This window comes from Colobus angolensis, unplaced genomic scaffold (assembly GCF_000951035.1).
Source record: "Colobus angolensis palliatus isolate OR3802 unplaced genomic scaffold, Cang.pa_1.0 Scaffold46, whole genome shotgun sequence".
NCBI classification, from domain to species: Eukaryota; Metazoa; Chordata; class Mammalia; order Primates; family Cercopithecidae; genus Colobus; species Colobus angolensis.
In genome coordinates, this window is record NW_012118043.1 from 132,950 (window position 1) to 139,138 (window position 6,189).

Sequence of the window (6,189 nt, forward strand, 5' to 3'; positions counted from 1 at the left end):
GCAACATTGTTTTAATATTCTCAGTAAAATAAATGAAGACATACTAATGTTCACCAATGATGACTTAGTTAATAAATTATTGTTCAAACATAGAATGAAATCATCTCCTCTTAAAAATGAAATAGATTGGTAGCCGAGTAGATGGGAGTGAAAGGGAAGGAAGCAGGGATGAAAATTATCTGTAATATTGTTGGTAAAGGAAAAGCAAGCCCTTTTCAGAGCATGTGAACTCTGAAATGAAATTGAATGAAATGAAATAATACATTTAAAATGTTCATAAACAAAAATAATGTACACTAAATAGGGCATTCTAAAATTCAAAAATTTAGAATACATACCAAAATTTTGACAATAATTATTTCAATGTAGGGTCAGGCATAATGGGGGAAATTAAATACTACTTTAAATAATTCTGTGTTTTTAAATTTTTGAACAATAAACCCATTTAATATATGGATATAAAAAATACATATAAGCACACACGGCTCATATACACACAATCGTTAAAGTACAACTATTTTTAAAAATAATTATTCATATTTGCCTCATTAGGAAAACCTTGTGACATTTGAATTCATAGGAAAAAAAGTTAGGAATAAAATTTTTAAAATTAATGTTTCTTTTCTATATGACTACTGTCAACCTTTCTTTTCAGTTGTTTCTAAATGAATCCATCTTTGGTACATATCTATTTCATTTTTTCATTGATTTATTTGTCAAAATGTCTAACTCATAAAGATGGATAAGTTTTCCTGGGATTTATCATACTACCCAACATATTAGAATCTCAGCTGTTAGTATTTTATTTCACAAAATTCAGTGGTTATTTGATTTGATATAGCATCAATCCAACGTGAGAACTCAAGGTGGGAAAGATATATTCATCCTTTTTAAAAAGTGTTTTAAATTGTTATGTTTATGGGTGCATTGTAGGTGTATAATTTATGAGGATGTATGTATCCTTTCATCAAAATAATAAATAGGACAAAATATATACTCTGAAATTACTTAGTATCTAATTTACCATCAATGCATACTGTAATACTTTCATTACTAGTTTATTTTACAGCACGTAAGTGCAGTAAGAAGAGAAGTTGAGAAGGTGGAATTCATTTCTTAATGTACTGGTCTTGAGGTGCTTATGGAACATTAAAGTCCAGAAAATTTGCAAGTACCTGCCAGGAGAATGCTCTAGCTTAAAGTTTTGAACTTAGAAATTTAAACCATGAGTGCATGACATAAAACCTTGAAGCTATAAAGCAGGAAAGGATAAGTGTCACAAGTGGAAGAAAGCCCTGGGACACCATACTTTCAAGAATAGAAGAGTCCACAAGGGACAGAGCAAAATTGCCTAGAGAACAGCAGGAAAAACAAAAGTCCGATGCTTTAGAAATTAAGAGAGGAGAGATTTCTACAAAGTGGGCAGTGATTAACTAGGCTAAATGCTACAGCAAGTTAACAAAAAAGATAGGATTTAGTTATTTCCTTTGGATTTAGATCTTAGAATATTATTAGGCCTTGGAGAAGGCAGTTTAAATTTATTTAGTTGAGGGTCCTAATTTAATGCATCTGGGCAAAATGAAAAGCAAGAAAGCAGATAAATTGGGTGACTTTTAAAAATGTAAGAAAAATAACTTGGAATTAACATAAAAAGGTATTAACAACCACGATGATCTGGGAGAGGGTAGCACTGCCAGATCCTAATGAAGCAGGGACTATTTTATTTTGCTGCAAAGGAATTACTGGAAATATAAACAAAGTCCAGAGAATAATAATATAAAAACAGCTCAATAAACCTGTTATTCTGGTAAGAGTGAGGTGCTTATTCCAGAATCAAAAGCCTGTACATTCTATTAATCATTAGTTAAAAGATTAAGCTGAGATATAATTTTTCTGGGGTTATAGAAAATACACAAAGAAAAATAAAGAATTAGATAAAGAATTAGAGCTTCTAACTTTGAATAAATTCCTCTGTATGTGTTGCATGCAAACCCAGATGTCATGGTTCCATATTAGATTTTAGAAAATATAATTTATTGATTAAAGTTAGCAGTTAAAATTTTAATTATGTAGAACCTAATTATAGAATTAGAAAATAATTTAGAGCAGAATGTAGTCTGGATATTCACATATTGTATTTACGTTAAAAGTGTATCTGTCATTCTAAGGGAAGAAATTATTTCTTTTTGTGTATTCACAACTGTCATTATCTTATTCCTAAACCTGCTTATTCTCCCTGACACCATCCAGTCTATCCTACAATCCATTCTCCATACAATTGCTAGATTAATCTTTTTTTTTCTTTTTTTTTTTTGAGATGGAGTCTCCCGTGTCTCCAGGCTGGAGTGCAGTGGCTCATTGCCATCTCCACCTCCCGGGTTCAAGTGATTCTCCTGCCTCAGCCTCCTGAGTTGCTTGGAGTACAGTTTTGTTTTTTTGTTGTTGTTGGGGTTTTTTGTTTGTTTGTTTTTTGTTTTTCAGTATTTTAGTAGAGATGGGGTTTCACCATGTTGGCCAGGATGGTCTCGACCTCCTGACCTGGTGATCCGCCCTCCTCGGCCTCCCAAAGTGCTGGAATTACAGGCACAAGCCACCACACCTGGCGTAGACTGATCTTTTAAAACCAAGTGTCTGAAAGTGCCTTTTAAAGTTCAAAATGGCACAATGAAAATAACTTGTCTCTCCTCTCTCCTAAGTCCCCAATACAATTATAGCAAATGCAAATGATGATAGACAAAACAACCTCTCAAATTTGCTTCACAAATTTGTGTGTCATCCTTGTGCAGGGGCCATGCTAATCTTCTCTGTATCATTCCAATTTTGGTATATGTGCTGCCAAAGCAAGCACAGGATATTTTTTAAAAGATACTCATAAATTATAGGCTGAAGTTCCAAGTCATATTGGAAAACTGATGGATCAAGGAATATGTGAACCTATCAGTCAGATTAAATGTGTACATGCGAACAGTCTATGATGGAGAAAAGTCCTTATCCCAGGGAGCTACCTGGCTCAAAGACAGCAATACCATGCAAGGTGGGAGTATGAAGAACAACTAAAAACAGAGTTAACTGAAAGTCTGCCTAATGAAATATGCTAGTCAGGTGTCCCACACCAACCTCACTGCTAGCCTCCTCCTTGTCTCAATGAACACTAAGCCTAAGCAGCCCAGCATTATACTTTCAGGAATCCAAATTAGTACTCTTATTGAATCTTAATTAATTGCACAGGGAGAACTAAGCTTTTGAAGTTTCTGGAATGGCTTCCCATGCCAAAGGAAGAAGTTCTCATTTTAGCATCCAAAGAGTGATTTCCTCATCTGCTCACCCTAATTGCGATAAGCAGTCTCTACCTTGGTTCCCAATCCTAGTCCTACTAGTGGGAGAGATCTAATAGAAAAATGGACAACAGTATATACAACAGAGAAAAATAACAAGAGTCACCAGTCTTCCATTCTTAAATATAAGTGAACTAAGAACCACTACATATATGAAGCATAGAAAACCAAGATAACCAAAACATAGCTGACCAATGAAGAAACAAATGTAAATCAAAAAACATAAAAAAACTTTAAAAACAAAATTTTACTGTATTTTGAGGAATTTGAATAATTAATACATCCATTAAGGAAGAACAAAAGGGTCTGAAAAATAAATAAAAGGAAATGTAAATTACATATGCAATATGAACATATTACTATGTTCCTGGAACAGCTATGATTTAGTATAATCCAAAGAAAATTTTTATTTTCTATTTGAATTAAGAGTTTTCACTCCCTTTCCAGGAAATATTTTAATATAAGTGTTAGTAAGAAGCATAATCTACAAATTATAAATATTATGTCTTTTTATTCTCAAATGAAGGTAAATATCAGCAATAAAGACATCACTAACCAAAACAAGAAAAAGTAATCAAAACATGTAGATTTCACATAAACAAATGTGTAATCAGTTGCTGACTGTTTTGCTTACATATGCTTAATAAATGCACCAGTCACTGTGCACTTTGGCACAAGAATTAGGAGCCAGATTTGTGTATTAGTAAAAGAAAATAAAACAGAATCTTAATTTTTTGCTTTATTTCATAATACTATAAAAGAAAGAAAAGAAAAATTGTAAATGTATAATCCACATGAGTGATTCACAAACTGTCACAAGTAATTGACAAACTGCTAGTTGTTTTCTTATATATTAGTATTACTTTTCTGAAGCAAATAAAAATTCTGTCATATATATATTATAAAACATTTTCAGCTATAGGAAATTAACGTTATCTCCTTCTTACCCAGTCTTTAATAACCACTATGAATGAACTACTCACCTTTTCCATGAGATTGAATGTACAGAAACATTATTGTATTGCTTTGTATTATAAATAACATAGATTTGGCAAAAATAAATATTATAAGTAAAGTAGAATGGATTTTTAAAAACATGTATTCAATAATTATAAAAAAATTTACAGTGACTGACTCTTAAACTCTTTGCTATGACTTATGATTCTTTCTCATTGTGGGAGGTAAAACATATTTCAACTCTTGATATTCAAGTTGTAATTCTATCCCTTTGTTCTCATAAAATAGGGTCCACCATGTGCATTTATGACTGCAACAGACATTTATATAGGCACAACATTCACTGTGTTTATGCCTGGTTGTAGCTTCCAGAGAACACCAAAATGTAAATCTCTTTGCAAAATGCAATGTTTCAGTTATTCAAACTGCAAATTGAACAGCTGTGAGGGCTGAGAAATTATCAAAAATCACCACACAGGATGCAGATTTTAATTTCTGCCCTTCACACATTTATATCAATTACAAAAACAAGAAAACAAAAACAAACCTGCACATGTATTAGCCTACAAGAGAGGAAGGCAGTGAAACCTCAAGGTTAAAAAGTTGAAATATCAGTATAACACCTTTCAAATTTAATTCTGAAGCAAAAAGAATGACATCTTAATTTTAAATCTCAGCCTGACTAACTTTATTCAAATTTAACTATGCTGGAGGCCCTCTGATTTCCCTGCATTCATTTATGCTTTTCCATCTCCCTTAGTACATTTTTTTTTTCTGTTTTTCTACTGGTCCGAATACTCTTCATATTTAGCTTTTGTTTCTATTTTTGAGGCAGGGTCTCACTCTGTCACCCATGCTGGAGGGCAGTTGTGTGATTACAACTTATTGCAGCCCTGACTTCTGGGCTTAAGAAATCTTCTCACCTCATCCTCCTTGAATAGCTGAGACCATAGACACATGCCAGGATGCCCGGCTAATTTTTTGTTGTTGTTGTGTTTTTGGTTGTTTGTTTGTTTGTTTGGAGAAATGGGATCTCACTATCTTGCTCAGGCTAGTCTCAAACTCCTGTCCTCAACCGATTCTCACCAAGCTTCATGAAATACTGAACAGGCATGAGCCACCATGCCTGATTTACTTTATCTTTTAACGTCAACATAATTTCGGCCACAAAATTGTTCTCAAATTTTTTTCCAGTGTGTGTTACTTTCTCTATTCACTTCATACAAAAAAAATGCAATGATAAGTTTATTATGAAATTACCAAATTCTACTGTGTATTACAGCTATTTACTTTCTGTCCCTGATGCACTTTCTTTATTAGACTGTGAGCTTGTTCTGGGCAGGATTTGACTCAGAACCATTTTCCTGTCTGTTCCCCATGGTGTCAAGAACACTGTGCTTTGGATATAATTAATTTCCATAAAGATCAATTGTCTTATTGTAGAACAGATGAAAATTTAAGCAGATACTTGTAATAGCTAAGACTTGACTAATATTCATCATTGAAATTTCAAAATGGAGAGTATGTCAATCTTCCATCACAACCATCCATGTAAAATGAACAAACAAACAGGAGTTTTACGTAACTACAAGCTCAGGTAACTGCCTAGAAAACCAGCTGTTTACCGAGATGAACTGACAGAAATGTATGTCCATAACATAGGGGTAGCTATTGCATTGCATGTGTCAATAATTGATTTGGTTTGGCTGGGTCCCCACTCAAATTTTACCTTGAATTGTAATAATTTTCATGTGTCAAGGGTGGGGCCAGGTGGAGATAATTGAAAAATGGGGTCAGTTTCCCTCATATTGTTCTTCCGGTAGTGAATAAGTCTCATGAAATTTGATGGTTTTATAAATAGAAGTACCCCTGCACAAGCTCTCTTTCCTGCCACCAT